The sequence below is a fragment of the Somniosus microcephalus genome, chromosome 7, assembly GCF_052327205.1.
Source record: "Somniosus microcephalus isolate GS21.2 chromosome 7, FLI_Smic_1.0, whole genome shotgun sequence".
NCBI classification, from domain to species: Eukaryota; Metazoa; Chordata; class Chondrichthyes; order Squaliformes; family Somniosidae; genus Somniosus; species Somniosus microcephalus.
Window position 1 is genome coordinate 12,539,319 of NC_140993.1, and position 26,800 is coordinate 12,566,118.

The following is a 26,800-nucleotide window of genomic DNA, read 5'->3' on the forward strand; positions in this document are numbered from 1 at the left end:
CCAAGTCATTAATATATACCAAGAAAAGCAGTGGGCCTAGAACCGACCCCTGGGGAACACCACTGTATACCTTCCTCCAGTCCGAGAAACAACCATTCACCACTACTCTCTGTTTCCTGTCACTTAGCCAATTCCGTATCCATGCTGCCACTGTCCCTTTTATTCCATGGGCTTCAACTTTGCTGGCAAGCCTATTATGTGGCACTTTATCAAACGCCTTTTGGAAGTCCATATACACCATGTCAACCGCATTGGCCTCATCAACCCTCTCTGTTACCTTACCAAAAAACTCAATCAAGTTAGTTACACACGATTTGCCTTTAACAAATCCATGCTGGCTTTCCTTAATTAATCCACACTTGTCCAAGAGACTGTTAATTTTGTCCCAGATTATAGTTTCTAAAAGCTTCCCCACTACCGAGGTTAAACTGACTGGCCTGTAGTTGTTGGGTTTATCCTTACACCCTTTTTTGAACAATGGTGTAACATTTGCAATTCTCCAGTCCTCTGGCACTACCCCCATATCTAAGGAGGATTGGAAGATTATGGCCAGTACCGCCGCAATTTCCACCTTTACTTCTTTCAGCATCCTAGGATGCATCCCATCCGTTCCTGGTGACTTATCTACTTTAAGTACAGCCAGCCTTTCTAGTACCTCCTCTTTATCAATTTTTATCCATTCAGTATCTCCACTACCTTCTCTTTCACCATGACTTCGTCCTTCGTGAAGACAGATGCAAAGTACTTGTTTAGTACCTCAGCCATACCCTCTGCCTCCATGCGTAGGTCTCCTTTTTGGTCCTGAATTGGCCCCACCCCTCCTCCTACTACCCATTTACTATTTATATGCCTATGGAAGACTTTTGGATTCCCTTTTATGTTAGCTGCCAATCTATTCTCATACTCTCTCTTTGCCCCTCATATTTCCTTTCTCCCTTCCCCTCTGAACGTTTTCTATATTCAGCCTGGTTCACACTTGTATTCTCAACCTGACATCTTTCTGCTTCATCTTGCTCTCTATCTCTTTCGTCATCCAGGGAGCTCTGTCTTTGGTTGCCCTATCTTTCCCCCTCGTGGGAATGCACCTAGGCTTCACCTGAACCATCTCCACTTTAAAGCAGCCCATTGTTCACTTACAGTTTTGCCTGCCGATCTTTGATTCCAATTTACCTGGGCCAGATCCATTCTCAACCCACTGAAATTGGCCTTCTTCCAATTAAGTATTTTTACTCTAGATTGCTCCTTGTCCTTTTCCATAGCTAATCTAAACCTTATGATACTATGATCACTGTTCCCTAAATGTTCCCCTACTGACACTTGCTCCTCTTGACCCACCTCATTCCCCAGAACCAGATCCAGCAATGCCTCCTCCCTCGTTGGGCCGGAAGCATACTGATCAAGAAAGTTCTCCTGAACATACTTCAGAAATTCTTCCCCCTCTCTGCCCTTTACACTATTACTATCCCAGTCTATATTAGGATAATTGAAGTCCCCCGTTATCACTACTCTATAGTTCTTGCACCTCTCTGTAATTTTCCTACAAATTTGCTCCTCTATATCCTTCCCGCTAGTTGGTGGCCTATAGAATACACCGAGTAGTGTAATGGCACCTCTATTGTTTCTCAACTCTAGCCATATAGATTCTGTCCTTGACCCCTCCAGGACATCCTCTCTCTCCAGCACTGTAACATTCTCCTTAACCAATACTGCCTCACCACCTCCTTTCTTTCCTTCCCTATCTGTCCAGAATACCTTATATACTTGCATTGGAGGCAGTTCAGTGACGATTCACTAGGTTAATTCCAGAGATGAGGGGGTTGACTTATGAGGAAAGGTTGAGCCTATACTCATTGGAATTTAGAAGATTGAGAGGTGATCTTATTGAAACATATAAGATATAGAGGGGGCTCGACAAGGTAGATGCAGAGAGGACGTTTCCCCTCGTGGGGAAATCTAGAACTCGGGGGCACAGTCTCAGAATAAAGGGTCGCCCTTTTAGAACTGAGATGAGGAGGAATTTCTTCTCTCAGAGGGTCGTAAATCTGTGGAATTCTCTGCCCCAGAGAGCCGTGGAGGCTGGGTCATTAAATACATTTAAAGTGGAGATAGACAGATTTTTGCAAGATAAGGGAGTGAAGGGTTATGGGGAGCGGGCGGGGAAGTGGCTTTGAGCCCAAGATCAGCCATGATCTTATTGAATGGCGGAGCAGGCTCGAGGGGCCGTGTGGCCTAATCCTGCTCCTCTTATATTCTTATACCCAGGAATATTTAAAACCCAATCCTGCCCTTTTTGAGCCAGGTCTCAGTTATCGCCACATCATGTTCCCATGTGGCTATTTGCGCCTGCAGCTCACCAACCTTATTTACCACACTTTGTGCGTTTACACACATGCACTGTAAACCTATCTTAGACCTTCTTGTATTCTCTCTTAGTCTGAACCCACCTAATACCTTACTATTTCTTACTCTGGTGCTATCAGTCTCTCCCAATCCTTTGTGCACCTTGTTTCTCCTTTCTAATGCTACATCTTAGTGACCATCCCCCGCTTTAATGTAGTAAAACGTCCCAAGGTGCTTCACAGGAGCGATTATCAAACAAAATTTGACACCGAGCCACATAAGGAGATATTGGGACAGCTTGGTCAAAGAGGTCGGTTTTAAGGAGCATCTTAAAGGAGGAGAGAGAGGTGGAGAGGCGGAGAGGTTTAGGGTGGAAATTCCAGAGCTTTGGACGTCGGCAGCTGAAAGCACGGCCGACAATGGTGGAGTGATTAAAATCATGGACACTCAGAAGCCAGATTGGAGGAGCGCAGAGATCTTGGAAGGTTGTAGGGCTGGAGGAGGTTACAGAGATAGGGAGGGGCGAGACCATGGAGGGATTTGATAACAATTTTAAAGTCGAGGCTTTGCTTAACTGGGAGCCAATGTAGGTCAGCGAGCACAGGGGTGATGGGTGAAGAGGGCCTTCCATTTTGGACCCGGCACTTGGCTAACCTAGGCTTCAGTCTTGGCCATGGTCTTCACTGGGAGTCGTGCTGCTGTTTTGAGGGTGCCTTCTGCCCTAATCAAGGTTCCTGGCTGCCTCTTCTGACGCTGAGGTGCCATCAGGATTCTCCGCTTCCCACTGTTGTCTCCCTCTTGGTGGTGGGAATCCCACCGGGACGCTGCTGTGTATCGGAGATGAACTCCAACCTGAAGGAAATGGGTTGGGGGGTCAGGTGGAGTCAGACGGGCTGATCGACGCCTTGCCCCACCACAACCCTGCCCTGAAGAGGAGACTCTTGGCCATCATGATGCAAAAAGCCCAAAGCCACCATGACCGTGATTGGTTGCAGTCATGTTTGTGTCAGTAAAGAAAAGAAATGCTCCTGATTACAGCCGAGGCCCCGGCCTCTGTAGCCCATGGTGTTCTGCCTTCCTGGCTCAATTAGCAAACAGTGATAGTGAGGACTGAGGACTATTTTTTGATCAGCTGGGTATGTGATAAGCCTCCCAATCCCACTCTGATCTCTCTCTGTCCTCGGCCTCCTACCCTTTTACATAGAATTACATTGAATACGCAGCACAGAAACAGGCCATTCGGCCCAACCAGTCCATGCCAGTGTTTATGCTCCACTCGAGCCTCCTCCCGTCTTTCCTCATCTCACTCTATCAGCATAACCCTCCATTCCCTTCTCCCTCATGTGCTTGTCTAGCCTCCCCTTAGATGCATCTAGAAATATAGAAAAATAGGAGCAGGGGTCGGCCATTCGAGCCTGCTCCGTCATTCAATATGATCATGGCTGATCCTCTATCTCAATACCATATTCCCGCTCTCTCCCCATACCCCTTGATGCCTTTTGTGTCTAGATCTATACTATTCGCCTCAACCACTCCCTGTGGTAGCGAGTTCCACATTCTCACCGCTCTCTGGGTAAAGAAGTTTCTTCTGAATTCCCTATTTGATTTCCTGGTGACTATCTCGTATTGATGGCCTCTAGTTTTGCTTATGAAGCTCAATGCAAGCTCAGGGAACAGCACCTCAGCTTCCCATTGAGCACTTTACAACCTTCCGGCCTCAACATTGAGTTCAATAACTTTAGATCATAACCAACGGTCCCATTTTCTCGGCCATCAGTTGGTCATTAGACAGATGGCTCTGCTGTAACCATTTACACCTCTTCAAGGCCCATCTTTGGTTTCTTCAGTTGGTCCATTACCATCTCCTTAGGCCGTGCACCATCTGGTACAGCAAGTAATTAAGAAGGCAAATGGGATGTTGGCCTTTATTGCATGGCGGATGGAGTATAAAAGTAGGGAAGTCCTGCTACAACTGTACAGGGTGTTGGTGAGACCACACCTGGAGTACTGCGTACAGTTTTGGTCTCCTTATTTAAGGAAGGATATACTTGCATTGGAGACAGTTCAGAGAAGGTTCACGAGGTTGATTCCTGAGATGAAGGGGTTGACGTATGACGAAAGGTTGAGCAGGTTGGGCCTGTACTCATTGGAGTTTAGAAGAATGAGAGGTGATCTTATTGTATAAGATACTGAGGGGGCTTGACAGGGTAGATGCAGAGAGGATGTTTCCCCTCGTGGGGAAATTTAGAACTAGGGGGCATAGTTTCAGGATAAGGGGTCACCCATTTAAAACAGAGATGAGGAGGAATTTCTTCACTCAGAGGGTCGTGAATCTTTGGAATTCTCTTCCCCAGAGAGCTGTGGAGGCTGGGTCATTGAATATATTTAAGGTGGAGGTAGACAGATTTTTGAACGATAAGGGAGTCGAGGGTTATGGGGAGCGGGCGGGAAAGTGGAGTTGAGGCCAAGATCAGATCAGCCATGATCTTATTGAATGGCGGAGCAGGCTCGAGGGGCCGAATGGCCGACTCCTGCTCCTATTCCTATGTTCTTATGTTTATGCTCCACATGAGCCGCCTCCCACACATCTTCATTTCACCCTATCAACATATCCTTCTATTCCTTATGTTCTTATATCATCCCTTTTGTCATTTCATCACTGCCTGCCCTCCACCCCATCACAGATCTTCCACTTTGGAGATGAACCCTAATCAGAAGAGGCAGCCAGGAACATTAAATAGGGTGGAAAGCACCCTTTGTTCTCACCGCCTCACAATTAGCAAATCTACCATTAACGTAGCTCCCATCATCAGACATGACTCCATGGAGCCAACTTGAGCCCACAGAGACCCTGCTAACCTCTACCCAAGGAGAAGCCACCAGCTGGTCATTAGACAACAGACAACAGACAACCTCCTCCAGCCCTACAACCCTCCCTATCTCTGTAACCTCCTCCAGCCCTACAACCCTCCCTATCCCTGTAACCTCCTCCAACCCTACACCCCTCCCTATCTCTGTAACCTCCTCCAGCCCTACAACCCTCCCTATCTCTGTAACCTCCTCCAGCCATTCAACCCTCCCTATCTCTGTAACCTCCTCCAGCCCTACAATGCTCCCTATCTCTGTAACCTCCTCCAACCCTACAACCTTCCCTATCTCTGTAAACTCCTCCAACCCTTCAAGATCTGTAGTCTCCTCCAGCCCTACAACCCTCCCTATCTCTGTAAACTCCTCCAGCCCTACAACCCTCCCTATCTCTGTAAACTCCTCCAGTCCTACAACCTTCCCTATCTCTGTAACCTCCTCCAGCCCTACAATGCTCCCTATCTCTGTAACCTCCTCCAACCCTACAACCTTCCCTATCTCTGTAAACTCCTCCAACCTTTCAAGATCTGTAGTCTCCTCCAGCCCTACAACCCTCCCTATCTCTGTAAACTCCTCCAGCCCTACAACCTTCCCAATCTTTGTAATCCCCCCCGCCCATCCCAGCCCCCGCCGCCCTACAACCCTCCGCGATCTCTGCACTCCTCCAATTTCTGGCCTCTTGCACATCCTCAATTTCCATCACTCCATCATTGGCGGCTGTGCCTTCAGCTGCCTGGGCCCTAAGCTCTGGAAATCCCTCCCTAAACCTCTTCTGCCTCGCTACCTCTCTCTCCTCCATCTACGTCGCTCCTTAAAACCTACCTCTGTGACTTTGGTCACCTGTCCAAAAGTGGCTCGTTGCCAACTTTTGTTTGATAACGCTCCTGCGAAACACCTTGGGTTGTTTTACTATGTCACAGGCGCTATATAAATGTAAGTTGTTGATGCTGTTGTTGTTGGTGCTGTTGCTCAGTTGCGCGACTTTACAAAATGCTAATATTTTGCCCCTGTGAATTTCTGTCTACCCATCAGGAAAAAAGCCTCTCCTTTAAAGAACAGCTGCTGTCCTTGAAGAACAGGAAATCTGCCCAGCTCATGAAATAAAGTAAGATCCTAATGTCACATCCAATTCAGGCTGGGAGCTTGATCCGGATAAATCTTAATCCCAGATGATTGGGCTGGGTTGGTCTTGTCCAAAATGTGTTTCATTTAGTCGTCCTGTTCCAAATTAATTTTGAGTGGGTTTGCTGTAGATATGAATTGGAGTAAAGGAGATCTTTGCCTTTATTACTGAATTGAATTGAATTATTTTCTGAGCGTCACTGAGGTTAGCTTTTTGAAAGAAATAGAAAGACTTGCATTTCTATAGCGCCTTTCACGACCTCAGGACGTCCCAAAGCGCTTTACAGCCAATGAAGTACTTTTTGAAGTGCAGTCACTGTTGTAACGTGGGAAATGCCAATATGCGCACAGCAAGCTCCCACAAACAGAAATGTGAAAATGACCAAAGAAACATAGAAGATAGGAGCAGGAGTAGGCCATTCGGCCCCTCGAGCCTGCTCCGCCATTCAATGAGATCATGGCTGATCATCCAAATTCAGTACCCTGTCCCTGCCTTCTCCCCATATCCCTTGATCCCTTTAGCCTTAAGAAATATATCTAAGCTAACCTGCTTTAGGTGTTGGTTGAGGGATAAATATAGTCCCAGAACACCCCTGCTCTTCTTTGAAATTGTGGCCGTGTGATCTTTCACATCCGCCTGAGAGAGCAGACGGGGCCTTGGTTTAACATCTCATCTGAAAGACGGCACCTCCGACAGTGCAGCACTCCCTCGGCACTCCAGTAGAGTGTCAGCCTGGATTTTTGTGCTCAAGTCTCTGGAGTGGGACTTGAACCCACGACCTTCTGACTCAGAGCGCTACCCACTGAGCCACTGGCTGACACCCAAAGCGGGAGCCAAACTGGGGGATATAGTTAATACAGAGGAAGACTGCGATAAAATACAAGAAGACATTATTAAACTTACCTTTTAATGCCAAATTAATTTCAATATAGATAAGTGTGAGGTGGTGCATTTTGGTAGAAGGAATGAAGAGGCCACCTACTCCTTGGAAAATAAGAGCCTAAATAGACAGTTTCCTAGAAGTAAAGGGAATTAAGGGTTACGGGGAGCGGGCAGGAATTTGGACATGAGTCTAGGTTCGGATCGGTCATGGCCCTGTGGGTAGCGGAGCGGGCCCAGGGGCCGTGTAGCCTGATCCTGCTCCTATTTCGTGTGTCTAATTCTGTTAGATTCAGGAGATGGTTCTGGGATAGTGGATTGGCGGTTAGGATCAGATCAGCCATGATCTTATTGAATGGCGGAGCAGGCTCGAGGGGCCGATTGGCCTACTCCTGCTCCTATTTCTTATGTTCTTATGTTCTTAAATGGGGTAGAGGAGCAAACAAATCAAGGGGTACACATTCACAAATCATTAAAAGTAAATTAGCAAGGCCCTAAAAAATGCAAATAAAGCACTGGGGTTCATTTCTACTGGAATAGAATTGAAAAGCAGAGAGGTTATCTTAAACTTGTCTAGAACCTTGGTTAGATCACACTTGGAGTACTGCAAACAGTTCTGGTCTCCATATTGTAGAGGCACTGGAGACGGTGCAAAAATGATTTACTAGAATGATACCAGAACTGAGAGGTTACACCTATCAGGAAAGATTGAACTGGCTGGGGCTCTTTTCTCTAGAAAAGAGAAGGCTGAGGGATGACCTGATAGAGGCCTTTAGGATTATGAAAGGGTTCGATAGGGTAGACGTAGAAAAGATGATTCCACTTGTGGGTGAGACCAGAACTAAGGGCCATAAATATAATATAGTCAATAATGAATCGAGGAGAAACTTCTTTACCCAAAGAGTGGTGCGGATGTGGGACTCAGTTGAGGCGAATAGTACAGGTGCATTAAAGTGGAAGCTAGAAAAATACATGAGGGAGAAAGGAATAGAAGGATATGCTGATGGGGCGAGATGAAGAGGGGTCGGAGGAGGCTCGTGTGGAATTTGTTAAGAAATACAGATTTTTTTTGGAGAAGGAGAACATTTTGGATAATTTTAGTTGCCTCTTTTTTGGAAAAGCAGCATTATTTGGATAGCTTTTTTGTAGTTTAACATCTCAGTCACCCAGTATTATCCGGCATTGTCTATTGAAGCTTGGCTCCTATCACCAAGATATTTTGGGTCTAGCGCTGATTCATGCCCTTGGGAAATAAACACCTAGCAGAATGGTAGAGAATTGGTGGAGAGTGCTGAAGCCTTTGTTGTGAATTATGTCCACCTTTATCGGACAACGGCAAGACCCTACTTAAGGGAATAGAAACGCAACGAGACACAGAGCTAGGGATGAGTAAGAGTGAGGCTTCCGGAGAAAGATAATGGCGGTAAATGGACAGGACATGGCCAAGGAGAGGTGATAGAGATAGAATTGGGGGAATGTAATGGTTCTTTATGACCTCTGCTAATGGTGTAATTTGTAGGGAGATGTCCAGTGAGGATGATAGTAACAGACATCAGGAGGACATAGGCAGACTGGTGAAATGGGCAGACGCATGGAAGAGGAAATTTAATGTAGAGAAGTGTAAGGTGATTGATTTTGGTAGGAAGAATGATGAGAGGCAATACAAACTAAATGGTGCAATTTTAAAGGGGGTGCAGGAACAGAGAGACCTGGATGTTTTTTTAATTCACTCCTAGGATGTGGGCGCTGCTGGCAAGGCCAACATTTATTGCCCATCCCTAATTGCCTTTGAGAAGGTGGTGGTGAGCCGCCTTCTTGAACCGCTGCAGCCCGTTGGTGAAGATACTCCCACAGTGCTGTTAGGGAGGGAGTTCCAGGATTTTGACCCAGCGACGATGAAGGATCGGCGATATATTTCCAAGTCAGGGTGGTGTGTAACTTGGAGGGGAACTTGGAGGTGGTGGTGTTCCCATGTGCCTGCTGCCCTTGTCCTTCTAGGTGGTAGAGGTCGTGGGTTTGGGAGGTGCTGCTGAAGAAGCTTTGGCGAGTTGCTGCAGTGCATCTTGTAGATGGTACACACTGCAGCCACGGTGCGCCGGTGGTGGAGGGAGTGAATGTTTAAGGTGGTGGATGGGGTGCCAATCAAGGGGGCTACTTTGTCCTGGATGGTGTTGAGCTTCTTGAGTGTTGTTGGAGCTGCACTCATCCAGGCAAGTGGAGAGTATTCCATCACACTCCTTACTTGTGCTTTGTAGATGGTGGAAAGGCTTTGGGGAGTCAGGAGGTGAGTCACTCACTGCAGAATACCCAGCCTCTGACCTGCTCTTGTTGCCACAGTATTTATGTGGCTGGTCCAGTTAAGTTTCTGGTCAATGGTGACCGGCAAGATGTTGATGGTGGGGGATTCAATGATGGTAATGCTGTTGTATGTCAAGGGGAGGTGGTTTAATTTTCTCTTGTTGGAGATGGTTATTGCCAGACACTTGTGTGGCTCGAATGTTACTTGTCACCTACCAGCTTATTAAGTATTGCTGCCTGCGGGCACGGACTGCTTCATTATTTGAGGAGTTGCAAATAGAACTGAACACTGTGCAGTCATCAGCGAACGTCCCCATTTCTCACCTTATGATGGAAGGAAGGTCATTGATGAAGCAGCTGAAACTGGTTGGGCCTAGGACACAAGCCTTTGAAGGTGGCAGGACAAGTTGAGAAGGACTGTTTAAAAGGCGCACGGGATCCATGGCTTTATAAATAAAGGAATAGAGTACAAAAGAATATAAAACACTGGGTTCGGCCCCAGCTGGAGTATTGTGTCCAATTCCGGGCGCCGCAATTTAGGAAGGATGTCAAGGCCTTGGAGAGGGTGCGGAGGAGATTTGCTAGAATGGTACCAGGGATGAGGGACTTCAGTTACGCGGAGAGACTGGAGAAGCTGGGATTGTTCTCCTTGGAGCAGAGAAGGTTAAGGGAAGATTTGATAGAGGTGTTCAAAACTATGAAGGGTTTTGATGGAGTAAATAAGGAGAAACTGTTTCCAGTGGCAGAAGGGTCATTAACCAAAGGACACAGATTTAAGGTGATTATCAAAACAACCAGAGGCGAGATGAAGAATTTTTTTTCACACGGCTAGTTGTTGTGATCTGGAATGCGCTGCCTGAAAGGGCGGTGGAAGCAGATTCAATAGTAACTTTCAAAAGGGGATTGGAGAAATAGTTGAAAAGGAAAAATATTGCTTGTCTATGGGGAAAGAGCAGGGGGGAGTGGGACTAATTGGAGAGCTCTTTCAAAGAGCCGGCACAGGCACGATGGGCCGAATGGCCTCCTCCTGTGACGCATCATGCTATGATTTGGCGACTTATAAATCACTTCTCAGAAATGGGATGGAAGTGTAGCCTGTACCAAGTCGCACACTAGCAGCGCCAATCACTCATTCAGGCTTAAGAATGTAACCTATTTAGCGGACTGTCACTCTTAAAAATAAACACAGCCAGTATCTTTAAATAGGTTTGCAATCTATGCCACTCAACATCTCCCTGAAGTGGGTGGACGGGAGGCTGCTTTGGCTGTTTGTAATGCTCGAGAGAGGAAAAAAAAAGATCCTTGCAGAGATAGAACATTCGGGATTTATTAGGAACATAAATTTTTTCCTCTTGTTTCCTCACATGGTAACTGTTAATGTCGCTGCCATCATCATTCACACCTCATCTCGAGCCATCTTTTGTTTCTTAACTTGTCCCATTACCTCTCCTTTTGCCTCACACCATCATCCCTTTTGTCTCTTAATCTCTCCTGCCTTCCAGCCTATCACAGACCTTCCCTTTGTTCTTTCCTCCCCTCCTCCCTGCCCCTGCTTAAAAACCTCTCCTCCCTAACCTTTTCCAGTTCTGACGAAGGGTCCTCCGACTCGAAACGTTGACTCCGTTTCTCTCTCCTCGATGCTGCCTGACCTGCTGAGTGTTTCCAACACTTACTGTTGTTATTTCAGAACATTAGGGATTCTGAGAGTGGAAGGAGTGCAGCGAAGATTCACCAGGCTGATACCTGGGATGGCAGGAATGACGTATGAGGAGAGATTGGGTCGATTGGGCTTATACTCGCTGGAGTTTAGAAGAATGAGAGGGGAGCTCATTGAAACCTATAAAATTCTGACAGGACTAGACAGACTAGATGCAGGAAGGATGTTCCCGATGGTCGGGGAGTCCAGAACCAGGGGTCACAGTCTAAGGATAAGGGGTAAGCCATTTAGGACAGAGATGAGGAGGAATTTCTTCACCCAGAGAGTGGTGAACCTGTGGAATTCTCTACCACAGAAGGCAGTGGAGGCCAGTTCATTAAATATATTCAAGAAGGAGTTAGATATATTTCTTAAGGCTAAAGGGATCAAGGGATATGGGGAGAAGGCAGGGACAGGGTACTGAGTTTGGATGATCAGCCATGATCGCATTGAATGGCGGAGCAGGCTCGAGGGGCCGAATGGCCTACTCCTGCTCCTATCTTCTATGTTTCTATGAGCACTGGATGAATCTGTTGTTCGATCAAGTAAGGTTACAAAGGCTGGCATTTGAAAATAGGGGACCAAACAAGGGACAATTCGAAGCTTAAAAGTAGAAGGATGGTCTAAGGTGTGCTGTTGTGAACACTCCTGCAGTTTGTAGTTTGGATTTTTCCGACCACTGGCATTAAAGTAACAGTGATTGGAAAATAGGGAATTATATGGCAAAGGAACTTCAATATAGGTGTGGTGATTATTCTTTATGTTTAGTAAGAAGTATTGTGATTGGTTGTTTGTTTCCTGCCTTGGGATATATGCTGTAATCTCATTGGTAGTTGATGTCATGTGATTTGTGGTGGCCATCTTAAATTCAGTTCTTTCCAGCCTTTAGTTGGGACTGGGTGTTGAAGATGTGCTACAGGATTTTTAAGTTAATAAAGCCTAGATTAGAAAGGCAAATCTATTCTTTATTTCAATAGGTAAGTGTGTGGTGGTGCATTTTGGTAGAAGGAATAAGGAGGCCACATACTCACTGGAAAATAAGAGTCTAAATGGGGTAGAGGAGCAGAGGGGTCCAGGGGATACAGGTACACAAATCACTAAAAGTAGCGACACAAGTTAACAAGGCCATAAAAATGTAAGCAAAGCACCGGGGTTCATTTCTAGAGGAATAGAATTGAAAAATAAGGAAGTTATGTTAGACGTATAGAACCTTGGTTCAACCATACTTGGAGTACTATGCACAGTTTTGGTCTTCAGATTAAGAAAAGGATATAGAGGCACTGGAGGTAGTGCCATAAAGATTTCCAAGGATGGTACTAGATCTGAGAGGTTATAACTATCAGGAAAGATTGAACAGGCTGGGGCATATTTCTCTAGAAAGGTGAAGGCTGAGGGGTGACCTAATAAAGGTCTTTAAGATTCTGAAAGGGTTTGATAGGGTAGACGTAGAGAAGATATTTCCACTTGTAGGGAGGCCTAAACTAGTGATAATGACCAGATAGTCTGGTTTTAGTGATGTTGGTTGAGGGAAAAATAGTGGCCAGGACACCAGGGAGAACTTAATTGAGGTGTATAAAATTATGAGGGGCCTGGATAGAGTGGATAGGAAGGACCTATTTCCCTTAGCAGAGAGGTCAATAACCAGGGGGCAGAGATTTAAAGTAATTGGTTGAAGGATTAGTGGGGATTTGAGGGGAACTTTGTTCACCCAGAGGGTGGTGGGGGTCTGGAACTCACTGCCTGAAAGGGTGGGAGAGGCAGAAACCCTCATCACATTTGAAAAGTACTTGGATATGCACTTGAAGTGCCGTAACCTACAGGGCTACGGACCAAGAGCTGGAAAGTGGGATTAGGCTGGGTAGCTCTTTTTCGGCCGGCACAGACACGATGGGCCAAATGGCCTCCTTCTGTGCATTAAATTTCTACGATTCTATGATTCCCCCCTTTCCCTTCCTCTGCACCTGCTCAAAACCTGTTACATCTCTAACTTTTTCCAGTTCTGAGGAAAGGCCACAGACCTGCAAAGTTAACTCTGTTTCTCTCTCCGCAGATGCCGCCTGACCTGCTGAGTGTTTCCAGCAAATACTTCCAGGACATTGAAGCTCCTGACTTTCTCAGTGGTGATGGTCAAGAGGAAGGAAGGTCCTGTCCAAGTATCCTTTTTTAAAAATTCGTTCATGGGATCTGGGCGTCACTGGCAAGGCCCAGCATTTATTGTCCATCCCTAATTGTCCTTGAGAAGGTGGTGGTGAGCCGCCTTCTTGAACCGCTGCAGTCCGTGTGGTGAAGGTACTCCCACAGTGCTGTTAGGGAGGGAGTTCCAGGATTTTGACCCAGCGACGATGAAGGATCGGCCGATATACGTCCAAGTCAGGGTGGTGTGCGACTTGGAGGGGAACTTGGAGGTGGTGGTGTTCCCATGCGCCTGCTGCCCTTGTCCTTCTAGGTGGAAGAGGTCGCGGGTTTGGGAGGTGCTGCCGAAGAAGCCTTGGCGAGTTGCTGCAGTTCATCTTGTAGATGGTGCACACTGCAGCCACGGTGCGCCGGTGGTGGAGGGAGTGAATGTTTAAAGTGGTTGTGGTGTATGTAACCTGTACCACCTTAAGAGAACTACCTTAAGAAGATGGACTACTTTCTCTTGCTACTGTATATTGTAGTACCGGTGGTGACCACACCGGTATATAAGCTCTGTGTAGTAATTTGTAAAGCAGTTCAGCCCTGACCTTCAAGTAGTAAAGACCTGTTTAAGTTTTTCCTGTTGTCTGTGTCCAGTTATTTAAAATAAGTATATCTGGAACACACAGACTCAACAGTGGTGGATAAGAACATAAGAACATAAGAAGTAGGAGCAGGAGTAGGCCATACGGCCCCTCGGGCCTGATCCGCCATTCAATAGGATCATGGCTGATCCGAATCTAGACTCACGTCCACTTCCCTGCCCTCTCCCCGTAACCCCTAATTCCCTTATCTGCTAGGAAACTGTCTATCTCCATTTAAAATTTATTTAATGTTGCAGCTTCCACAGCTCTCTGGGGTAGCAAATTCCATAGATTTACTACCCTCTGAGTGAAGAAGTTTCTCCTCATCTCAGTTTTAAAGGGCAGCCCCTTATTCTAGTCTCACCCATCAGTGGAAACATCCTCACCGCATCCACCCGATCAAGCCCCCTCACAATCTTATATGTTTCGATAAGATCGCCTCTCATTCTTCTGAACTCCAATGAGTAGAGTCCCAACCTACTCAACCTTTTCTCATACGTCAACCCCCTCATCTCCGGAATCAACCGAGTGAACCTTCTCTGAACCGCCTCGAGAGCAAGTATATCTTTTCTTAAATATGGAAACCAAAACTGCACGCAGTATTCCAGGTGTGGCCTCACCAATACCCTGTATAACTGCAGCAAGACTTCCCTGTTTTTATACTCCATCCCCCTTGCAATAAAAGCCAAGATTCCATTGGCCTTCCTGATCACCTGCTGCACCTGCATACTAACTTTTTGTGTTTCATGCACCAGGACCCCCAGATCCCTTTGTACTGTAGCACTTTGCAGTTTCTCTCCATTTAGATAATAACTTGCTCTTTGATTTTTTCTGCCAAAGTGCATAACCTCACACTTTCCAACATTATATTGCATCTGCCAAATCTCTGCCCACTCACTTAGCCTGTCTATGTCCTTTTGCAGGTTTTTTATGTCCTCCTCACTCGCTACTTTCCCTCCCATCTTTGTATCATCGGCAAACTTGGATATGTTGCACTCGGTCCCTTCCTCCAAATCGTTAATATAGATTGTAAAGAGTTGGGGTCCCAGCACTGACCCCTGCGGAACACCACTAGTTACTGATTGCCAACACCACTAGTTACTGATTGCCAGCCCGAGAACGAACCATTTATCCCAACTCTTTGTTTTCTGTTGGATAGCCAATCTTCCACCCATGCCAGTATATTACCCCCAATCCCGTGATTTCTTATCTTGATCAGTAATCTTTTGTGTGGAACCTTGTCAAATGCCTTTTGGAAGTCCAAATACACTACATCCACTGGTTCCCCTTTATCCACCCTGTATGTTACATCCTCAAAGAATTCAAGCAAATTTGTCAAACATGACTTCCCCTTCATAAAACCATGGGGTGCCAATCAAGCGGGCTGCTTTGACCTGGATGGTGTCGAGCTTCTTGAGTATTGTTGGAGCTGCACTCATCCAGGCAAGTGGAGAGTATTCCATCACGCTCCTTGTGCTGTCGTGAGTTGCTGCAGTGCAGCGTGTAAACAATACAGACAACATCCATGGTACGCCGGGGATGAAAGTTTATTTACTTTCCAATGACAGTGAACAGTTTAAAAGTAATACATTGCACTCTGGATGTAATCATAGTTTAGATCTTACAGACACAATGATACCCCTGTCACTGCTTCCTTCTCAAACTCGAAGTGTTCACATGCGTATGGTATGCTGATTGTTTTTGATGTGAGGACTATAATCCTGTCAGCTCCGAGAGCACCAGATACCAGCGGGTTGCTGATACTTTGCTTTCAAATTTAAATTAAATGCAAAGGCAAAATACTGCGGATGCTGGAAATAAAATTAAATGAAATAAAAACAGAAAAAAGGAAAGAAAGACTTGCATTTCTATAGCGCCTTTCACAACCTCAGGACATCCCAAAACGCTTTACAGACAATGAAGTACTATTTTGAAGTGTAGTCACTGTTGTAATGTGGGATAAATTTGCGCACAGCAAGCTCCCACAAACAGTAATGTGAGGGATAAATATTGGCCCCAGGACACCGGGGAGAACTCCTCTACTCTTCTTCTGTATAGTGCCATGGGATCTTTCACGTCCACCTGAGAGAGCAGATGGGGCCTCGGTTTAACGTTTCATCCAAAAGACGGCGCCTCTGACAGTGCCGCGCTCCCTCAGTACTGACCCTCCAACAGTGCGGCGCTCCCTTAGTACTGCCCCTCCGACAGTGCGGCGCTCCCTCAGTACTGACCCTCCGACAGTGCGGCGCTCCCTCAGTACTGACCCTCCGACAGTGCGGCGCTCCCTCAGTACTGCCCCTCCGACAGTGCGGCGCTCCCTCAGTACTGCCCCTCCGACAGTGCGGCGCTCCCTCAGTACTGCTCCTCCGACAGTGCGGCGCTCCCTCAGTACTGCTCCTCCGACAGTGCGGCGCTCCCTCAGTACTGCTCCTCCGACAGTGCGGCGCTCCCTCAGTACTGCCCCTCCGACAGTGCGGCATTCCCTCAGTACTGCCCCTCCGACAGTGTAGCACTCCCTCAGTACTGCTCCTCCGACAGTGCGGCGCTCCCTCAGTACTGCTCCTCCGACAGTGCGGCGCTCCCTCAGTACTGCTCCTCCGACAGTGCGGCGCTCCCTCAGTACTGCCCCTCCGACAGTGCGGCATTCCCTCAGTACTGCCCCTCCGACAGTGTAGCACTCCCTCAGTACTGCCCCTCCGACAGTGCGGCGCTCCCTCAGTACTGCCCCTCCGACAGTGCGGCGTTCCCTCAGTACTGCCCCTCCGACAGTGCGGCGCTCCCTCAGTACTGCCCCTCCGACAGTGCGGCGCTCCCTCAGTACTGCACTGGAGTGTCAGCCTAGATTTTTGTGCTCAAGTCTCTGGAGTGGGACTTTGAACCCACAACCTTCTGACTCAGAGGCGAGGGTGCTGCCCACTGAGCCACGGCTCACCCTTATATGCTGGAAATGCTCAGCAGGTCAGGCAGCATCTGTGGAGAGAGAAACAGAGTTAACGTTTCAGGTCGGCGACCATTCAACAGAATTGCAAACCTAAATGCACCTCATTTATTTGAGGTTTTATACATTGTATTTTAAAAAATGCACTTTTTCACTGTGGACTAACTGCTTTACTTTTCTAGCTACGTGGCTTGTTTTGCCCCACTGTTGTAAGAAGGCAATCAAAGTTAAAGGTTATGTCGTAAAAAGAGCCTCCTCTGGGATATATCTCCAGTTGGAAGCTCTATCAAAGGGGCAGAATGCATTATGTAGCTCCTTTAACACAGCTTTTGACTGATTCTTGGGTATTTCATGCACTCGGACATCGAAACCCCTTGGTTTCACCTCCAGCGCATCATAAAATCCCTGAAAAATGAGCCTCCAGCGCCATTTATAATGTTATATCAGGGAAGGAAGCTACTGGGTGTTCAAAAACATGAAGGGTTTTGGGAGAGTAAGTAAGGAGACACTGTTTCCAGTGGCAGGAGGGTCGGTAACCAGAGGACACAGATTGAAGATAATCAGCAAAAGAACCTGAGGGGGAGAGGATGAGAAACTGTTTTTTACGCAGCGAGTTGTTGTGATCTGGAATGCGCTGCCTGAAAGGGCGGTGGAAGCAGATTCAATAGTAACTTTCAAAACAGAATTAGATAAATACTTGAAACGGAAAAATTTGCAGGGCTCTGGGGGAAAGAGCAGGGGGGGAGTGGGACTAATTGGAGAGCCCTTTCAAAGAGCCGGCACAGGCACGATGGGACAAATGGCCTCCTCCTGTGCTGTATCATTCTATGATTCTTCTATAATTCTATGATTATACAGACTGAAGTTCGGGCAAGAGGGACCGTGAGGAACGGAGAGAGGGCACAGCTCTGTGAAAAAAGAAATAGTGCAAACCTGGCAGAGAAATTTTTTTTTAATGATTCTCAGTTACAATGAATCCCATTGGATCAAGACTTTGACTGGTGTCAGCCACGGCTCAGTGGGTAGCACTCTCACCACTGACATCAGAATGTTGCGGGTTTAAGTCCCACTCCACGGGACTTGAGCACATAATCCAGCCTGATATTCCATTGCAGCACTGAGGGAGTGCTGCACTGTCGGAGGTGCCGTCCTTCAGAGGAACTATGAGTATTGTGTGCAGATTTGGTCGCCTTACCTGAGGAAGGATGTTCTTGCCATGGAAGGAGTTCAGCGAAGATTCACCAGACTGATACCTGGGATGGCAGGAATGACGTATGAGGAGAGATTGGGTCGATTGGGCTAGAGTTTAGAAGAATGAGAGAGGATCTCATTGAAACTTATAACATTCTAACAGGACTAGACAGACTAGATGCAGGAAGGCTGTTCCCGATGGTCGGGGAGTCCAGAACCAGGGGTCACAGTCTAAGGATAAGGGGTAAGCCATTTAGGACAGAGATGAGGAGGAATTTCTTCACCCAGAGAGTGGTGAACCTGTGGAATTTTCTACCACAGAAGGCAGTAGAGGCCATTTCATTAAATATATTCAAGAAAGAGTTGGATATATTTCTTAAGGCTAAAGGGATCAAGGGATATGGGGAGAAGGCAGGGACAGGGTACTGAATTTGGATGATCAGCCATGATCTCATTAAATGGCGGAGCGGGTTCGAGGGGCCGAATGGCCTACTCCTGCTCCTATCTTCTATGTTTCTATTTCGAAGAAGAGCAGGGGAGTTCTCCCCGGTGTCCTGGGGCCAATATTTATCCCTCAGCCACCATCACGAAAACAGATTATCTGGTCACTATCACATTGCTGTTTGTGGGAGCTTGCTGTGCGCAAATTGGCTGCCGCGTTTCCCACATTACAACAGTGACTGCACTTCATTGGCTGTACAGTGCTTTGGGACCCACAATTTTGTGTATTTCTTCAATGATTTGCAATCTTAAGATACAGATTTATTGGGGTTCGTAATCTTGTTTCGTGGACCATGCATCATACAGAATCATACAACAACAACAACTTGCATTTATATAGCGCCTTTAATGTAGTGAAACGTCCCAAGGCGCTTCACACAGGAGTGTTATGAGACACAAAAATTTGACACCGAACCAAATAAGGAGAAATTAGGGCAGGTGACCAAAGGCTTGGTCAAAGGTAGGTTTTAAGGAGCGTCTTAAAGGAGGAAAGAGAGGTGGAGAGGTTTAGGGAGGGAATTCCAGAGCTTAGGGCCCAGGCAGCTGAAGGCACGGCCGCCAAAGGTTGAGCAATTATAATCAGGGATGCTCAAGAGGGCAGAATTAGGGGAGCGCAGATATCTCGGGGGTTTGTGGGGCTGGAGGAGGTTACAGAGATGGGGAGGGGCGAGGCCATGGAGGGATTTGAAAACAATGATGAGAATTTTGAAATCGAGGCGCTGCTTAACCGGGAACCAATGTAGGTCAGCGAGCACAGGGGGTGATGGGCGAACGGGACTTGGTGCGAGTTAGGACACGGGCAGCCGAGTTTTGGATGACCTCAAGTTTACGTAGGGTGGAATGTGGGAGGCCAGCCAGGAGTGCGTTGGAATAGTCAAGTCTAGAGGTAACAAAGGCATGGATGAGGGTTTCAGCAGTGGATGAGCTGAGGCAAGGGCGGAGACAGGCGATGTTACGGAGGTGGAAGTAGGCGGTCTTTGTTATGGCGCGGATCTGTGGTCGGAAGCTCATTTCAGGGTCAAATATGACACCAAGGTTGTGAACAGTGTGGTTTCTAGCTGATTCTGGCAATAACTGAGGTCATGAAAGGGGTTGTATAAATGCAAGTCTTTGGGGGAGAAATTGAGTATAGCCCCGTTTGGGGTGCCAGCCTCGCCAGGCCGCTAAAAGTAGCGCCCCGGAAACATTCGCGGCCGCCCGCCGGAAATTGAGTGGTAGCGCCCCAAAGGGAAGCACGGCGCTACTGGAGGCGCCCCGCATCCCTCTTGGGGCGCTGCGACTGAATATCGTGGTGCAACGTGCCGCAGTGCCACACGCTGCGGCACGTTGCGCTGCGGTATTGCAGGCCTTCCTCCCCTTCTTAAAGGGGAGGGGCCCTGTGCAGCGCGATCTGGGGCCCAGCTGGGCCCTCGAGGATCGCGAGTGCAGGCAAAAGAGCCCGGCACCGAGGAGAAGTGCCGGGTCCTTGGAGCGCAGCCAGCACTCCGCGAGGGGGGGGGTTCAGGAGGCCGGGGACAGGAGCGCAGGCAGGTGCTGGCAGGCGGCCAACACCAAAAATGGCTGCCCCGCACCTCTCCTTTAATTTGCGCCTCCCCGGCCGCAGGTAGGCCCCCCTGAACCGGTCGGACATAGCGTCTGGCGGTAAATCAGGGGGCGCTTCCAAATATCGCGGCCGGGGCATCAGCGGGGCGCTGTGCACACCGATGATGTCATCGGTGGCGGCGCAGCGCTAACGGCTAGCGCCACCACTAGCATCCCGCGGGATTTAGCGGGAGGCGTGGACAGTGCCGCGCCCGGGCGCGAGTTGGCTTGTGACCCAATTAGCGCCCTCTTAAGGCGCTAACGGGTGGCGCAGCCAACTGAATTTCTCTCTTTGTTTCTTTCTCAAGTCCTATAATACAACAATTTTACAATACTGTACTTCAAACCATTCTTGAAGGGGCACACCAATTGTGTCACTATGGGTGCAGGTGCTTCAGTAAATCTGGATCTAACTTCATCCCACCATGGGACCATTGACTATAACTTTGGACTCTCTATTGCCTCCACCCTATCATCCACTTACAACCATGCCGATGTAACCTGAGTTTCCTCTGTGTCTATTTGCTGCCGCTTCATACCCGAGCCCATTACTTCAATCTCCCCCTTTTCTCCCTGCGGTTCTCTTTACCCCTCTTGGGTCCTTCTCTTCTTTCTCTTCCCCATCCCCTCACCCGGTAATGCTGTCTTTCAATTCTCCCCTCTCGGGGACCTCCATTACTCTTATATAGCCAGAGAAATCTCCTGCAATCACTCCCGCACTGTTACCTCTGGAGTCCCCCAAGGGTCTATCCTTGGCCCCCTCCTATTTCCCATCTACATGCTGCCCCTCGGTGACATCATCCGAAGACATGACGACAGGTTCCACGTGTACGCTGACGACACTTACATGGTTGAAGAAGCAAAATGTGCAGGGCTATGGGGAAAAAGCAAGGGCAGTTGGGACTAATTGGAGAGCTCTTTCAAAGAGCCGGCACAGGCACGATGGGCCGACTGACTGCTCTAGTGTCAGCCGTGGCTCAGTGGGCAGCACCCTTGCCTCTGAAACAGAAGGTCGTGGGTTCATAGTCCCACTCCAGAGAGTTGAGCACAAAAATCTAGACTGACACTCCCAGTGCAGTGCTGAGGGAGTGCTGCACTGTCGGAGGTGCCGTCTTTCGGATGAGACGTTAAAACCGAGGCCCCGTCTGCTCTCTCAGGTGGATATAAAAGATTCCATGGCACTATTTTGAAGATGAGCAGTTTTGGCCAATATTTATCCCTGAATCAACATAACTAAAACAGATTATCTGGTCATTGTCACATTGCTGTTTGTGGGAGCTTGCTGTGTGCAAATTGGCTGCCACATTCCTGACATTACAACAGTGACTACACTTCACAAAGTACTTCATTGGCTGTAAAGTGCTTTGGGGCATCCTGAGGTTGTGAAAGGCGCTATAGAAATGCAAGTCTTTCTTTTCTTTCTTCTGTGCTGTATGATTCTATGACACCCAGCTCTACCTCTCCACCACCTATCTCAACCCCTTCACTGCCTCTGTAAGTTTAAGATTAGCCCAATGGTCTCTGTGGGTTTGTTGGGACCTCTACAATGAAAGGACAGGAGCGCAGTAAGAGTAAGTTTCATTCAAAAGTTCACGCTCTAAATAAGTCAAGTCTTGCCACGTAAATATCCAAAGCAACTTTAAGTTTAACCTGTCTCGACGCGGTATGAAGTCTCCATGATGCTTCTGAGAAATCTCACGTTAAAATGAAGTAAGCACATCACCGGCAGTACGTGAGCTGAGCGACGACTGACTAATGGATCTAAGAAGGGATATCACCCTGTATCTGCATTCTTTCGGAAGGGAAAGTGATGGGTTAGAAATTCGGCTCCACCGCGCCCGATTTCTCAGCGCTACGGGTGCCGTTTTGACTCCAAAATGGCGTCTGCGCCGCGCACACACAATTCTAGTGCAGGCCACGCCAGACGCCATTTTGGTAAGGGCCAAAGAAGAGGTGTCGTTTACTCATGTCTGAAACAGACATTAGGCTATGAACCTATTCAACTAAGGGGCCGGACGCCTGCTTCTGCTCCCTCTTGTAAATTTGGTTTGTGCCTGAGGCAGGCAGCGCCAGCGCTGATCGCCTCCGGGAAAAGCAACGCCAGACAGCACGGAATTAAAATTAAAAAGGTAAGTGCTTACCATAATCACCGCCGTGCCCTGTCCCGGGATCTCCGACCTCACTCCCGACTCCGACCTCCAGGCCTCCCCCGATCTCCCTCCGACCCCGACCTAGCGATCCCCGACATCACTGCTCGACCCCCCCAACAATACTGCAGGCGCCCCCCAGCCCCACCCCGCCGATCTTCTTACCCGACCCCCGACAGCACCTCCGATCACCGACTCCGAGGCCCACCCGTTCCTCCTCCTGACCCACGCGACGCAACCCACTCACTTTCCTGGAAACTGAAACTTCAACCGGCGCGGGCACCGTCTACGTGAGAATGAGGCCCGAGGCCCAAAATCCAACGTTCCTCCCACCTCCACATTTGAGCGTGGGCACTCTGCGGGCAAGGCGCCCAAAGATTGGACGCCACTGAATTTCTAGTCCATGGTATTCAAAACGTGCGTGCGTGACAAGATCCGTGAAAGCAACGGTCTCAAAATCTTATTTTTTTTTTTTAAAAAGCCTTCCTAAGGAAGATAAAAGCAACAAACAAATTACTGATGTCATATTACTGAGAGGAACACGGTCTCCAGTGGATCCGGTGTATGTGCCAAAGAAACTGGATGGCAGATGTCCCACAGGAGCTCAGTTGGACCCAGGTGTGGATTGCACTAGGCAGCAACTGAGCTACTATTCCTTGTTACCTGAATCCTTTGAGTCAGGAGACAACGGGATTCTTTTCCAGAGGGAGGAAAGAGCAGAAGGAAATGTCAGCGATATGAAGTCAACACAACAAACATCAACAAGGTGAAAAACACAAATGCTCACGAACCTAGGACCAAGCTCAATAGACGGAGGGATGATTTATTCATCCTTGAATTAAGAGGAGATAGTTTACCTATTTATGAACTGAAGGTGCGTTTTCGGTTAATTTATGAATGGAATCAGATTGATTGGAGTGTGATGGAATACTCTCCACTTGCCTGGATGAGTGCAGCTCCAACAACACTCGAGAAGCTCGATACAATCTAGGACAAAGCAGCCCGCTTGATTGGCAGCCCATCCACCACCTTAAACATTCACTCCCTCCACCGCCGGCGCACCGTGGCTGCAGTGTGCACCATCTACAAGATGCACTGCCACAACTTGCCAAGGTTTCTTCGGCAGCACCTCCCAAACCCGCGGCCTCTACCACCTAGAAGGACAAGGGCAGCAGGCGCATGGGAACAGCACCACCTCCAAGTTACACACCATCCTGACTTAGAAGTATATCGCCGTTCCTTCATTGTCGCTGGGTCAAAATCCTGGAACTCGCTCCCTAACAGTTTCTAATGGGGCTAAAAATAAACTTACCTTTTTTAAAAGTATTTTTAAATTATAAATGAACGGAAAAAAAAAATTTAAAACTTTTTTTTAAACTCTTATGCTGGTAAAAGCAGACCTTACGCAGGCTTTTACCAGGCGTAAGATTTTTACGTGATTTCAGCGGGCGGAGGTTGTGCAGAAAGCGGAACGCTCCCCCCGCAGAGGCCCTTCTCCAGGGCAGGAGTCCGATCTGTCGAGAGGATTCTTGATCAATCGGAAATGCCGGTTTTCAGTGCGCGCGCTTGGCATGCCTGAAACCGGCACTTGCGTGGTCCCTACGGGTGGGTGCACAGCTCGTACCCACCCGTAGGGATCGGAAAATACGGGCCATTATGTCCTCAGTCAACCTGCTGCTAATTTAGGAGAAATATATTCCACAGTAAACGAAATACCTGGCTGGGGTTCTTTGCATAGCAGTTATGCAAAGCTATTTCTTCTAAAGCGTGTTTAGCCCATTATGGGTTATTTTTGTGCTGCACTTACACTTCAATTTGTCCTGATAATATTTGCTGAATGCGTTGTGTATTAAATAATCGTAATTACTGTTGTAAATATCTACCAATCTGCAACCAGTGTGGTAGTCTAGCCTGATACGCCATTAAATCGAAGTGAACAGATTTTTCCAATTAGCCGTAAACATCACTCTTTGGGTCACACAAACTCCACAAAGGGCAGATTATTAACAAACCAATACATCTCCCGGATACGGAGCAGAGGCAAAATACTGCGGATGCTGGAAATCTGAAATACAATGAGAAAATGCTGGTAATGCTCAACAGGTCAGGCAGCATCTGTGGCGAGAGAAACAGAGTTAACATTTCAGGTCGGTTCAGGTTCTGACGACAGGTCATCGAGCTGAAATGTTAACTCTGTTTCTCTCTCCACCGATGCTGCCTGACCTGCTGAGTGTTTCTAGCATTTCCTGAAAGGCCTGGCTCTGATTTTTTAGACCATGCCCCCTAGTCCTAGACTCCCCAACCAGTGGAAATAGTTTCTCTCTATCTACCCTATCTGTTCCCCTTAATGTTGTGTATGTACCTTTAAGAGAATAACTGGTCTCAGACTGCAGTACCGGCAGTGACCACCCCTGTATAAAAGGCGCTAGAGAGCCTCTGTTTGTTAGTTTTTCACTATTGATTTCCACCAGTAAAGACTTGTTTGTTTTCACTCCTGCTGGTCCGTGTCTCAATCATTCACGGACTTAACACTGGCGACGAGTAAGAAACGAACTTACCTGCAACTCGGCAGCACCTCAGACGACGTTGTTGAAGGTCGGAGCCAAAGAAAGAAAAAAAAAAAATAGAGTCCAAAGAAACTCGGGAAACGGGCGCTGACCGTCAATCATCGGTTTGAAAACTTGCAGGAGAGACTGTCCAGAGCCAGGCTAGGTTCCTCGGTCTGTGGTTTCCCAGCTAATCGGGCTGGTGGCAGGTAGTGCTCTGATCCTTCCTGGGCTGCGGCGGGCTGAAGCTCGATTGGGTGGCTTTTCAACGGGGCCGGGCAGCGAGTCGGGAAGCAAAGAGAGAGAGAGAGGGTGGAGCACACAGGGCGCGGCCGGTGCTTCGAAGCCGGGCAGCGTTCGGACCTAAGAAGAGGGAGGGAAGTGTCCCAGAGGGTCCGCTCCACGACGGGAAAATAATAAAAGAAAAAGAATCAATATTTAACGCGCAAGAAACCGTGGAAAGCAGCGCTAACAACAGTGGGGAAGAAGGCAAAGCGCGGGAGGCGCCATTTTGTTAAATTGGGGAAGAAGGCAAAGCGTGGGAGGCGCCATTTTAGATTTGCAAGATGCCGAAGACTGGCTGTATCACTGCTTTTGATAATACATTAGAGGACTGGACCACGTATGTGGAAAGAGTCGAGGTATATTTCGAGGCAAATGAAATAGCGGAGGGGAAAAAGGCATCGATATTGCTAAACTTAATGGGCGCTAGAACGTACGGCCTATTGCGGGACCTGATTACTCCAGCCAAACCGAAGGCGAAGAGTTTTAACGAAATTGTTGCTGTCCTACAGGAACACTTAAACCCTGCACCGCTGTTGATAGCAGAAAGATTTAAATTCCACAGGGGAACTCAGCACAAAGATGAGAGCAATGCTGAGTATCTTACGGAACTACGCAAGCTATCAAAGCACTGCCAGTTCGGAGCAGGACTGGCAGATACCCTACGGGACAAATTTGTCTGTGGACTCCTGAGTGAAGGAACACAGAAGAAGTTACTCGCAGAAAAAGAGCTGACGCTAGATAAGGCTTTCAGCGTGGCAGTATCGTATGAAGCAGCAGCCAGGGGAGCTGCAGAAATTCAACAAAAACCACAGGAATACGGCACCCACGAAATGACACGGGGATTTGCAAAATGTTATCGCTGCGGCAGAACTAACCATGACCAGAAGGACTGCTGGTCCAAAGACAAAATATCCAGACAGAATCAGGAAGCCTCCTCAAAGACTGAACTTATAATTGCTTAAACTTAACCAATGTATCTAGCAACAGTAATTGTGATTGTAATTCGTTATCATTTAGTTGTTAAATGAATGTTATGTACTGTTTATCTAAAAGGGGAGGAATTGTTGTGTATGTACCTTTAAGAGAATAACTGGTCTCAGACTGCAGTACCGGCAGTGACCACCCCTGTATAAAAGGTGCTAGAGAGCCTCTGTTTGTTAGTTTTTCACTATTGATTTCCACCAGTAAAGACTTGTTTGTTTTCACTCCTGCTGGTCCATGTCTCAGTCATTCACGGACTTAACACTTAATATCTTGAAAATTTCGATCAAATCACCCTTTAACCTTCTAAATTCCAGGGAATACAACCCTAGTTTGTGTAATCTCTCCTCATAACTTAACCCTTAGAGTCCAGGTATCATTCTGGTAAAGCATTAGACATATGAAACTGCTGTGAAACTGGGAGGAGAGAAAATAGTACAATAGAATGTTCAGAATTGTAAGAGGGACGGTTAGCATTGCAAGGGAGCATTGGACATGCAGTTGAAATTAAACATGTAAACCACATTTATCCTCAGAACCTCAATGGCACATAAAACGAAAACTATTCTGAATGGTATTCTTACCCCACTGGAGGACTGATGGTAGTAAGAACAGGACAGAAGGCAGGGGCAAATACACCCCATAGCTTACATGAAGTTCCAACATTTAG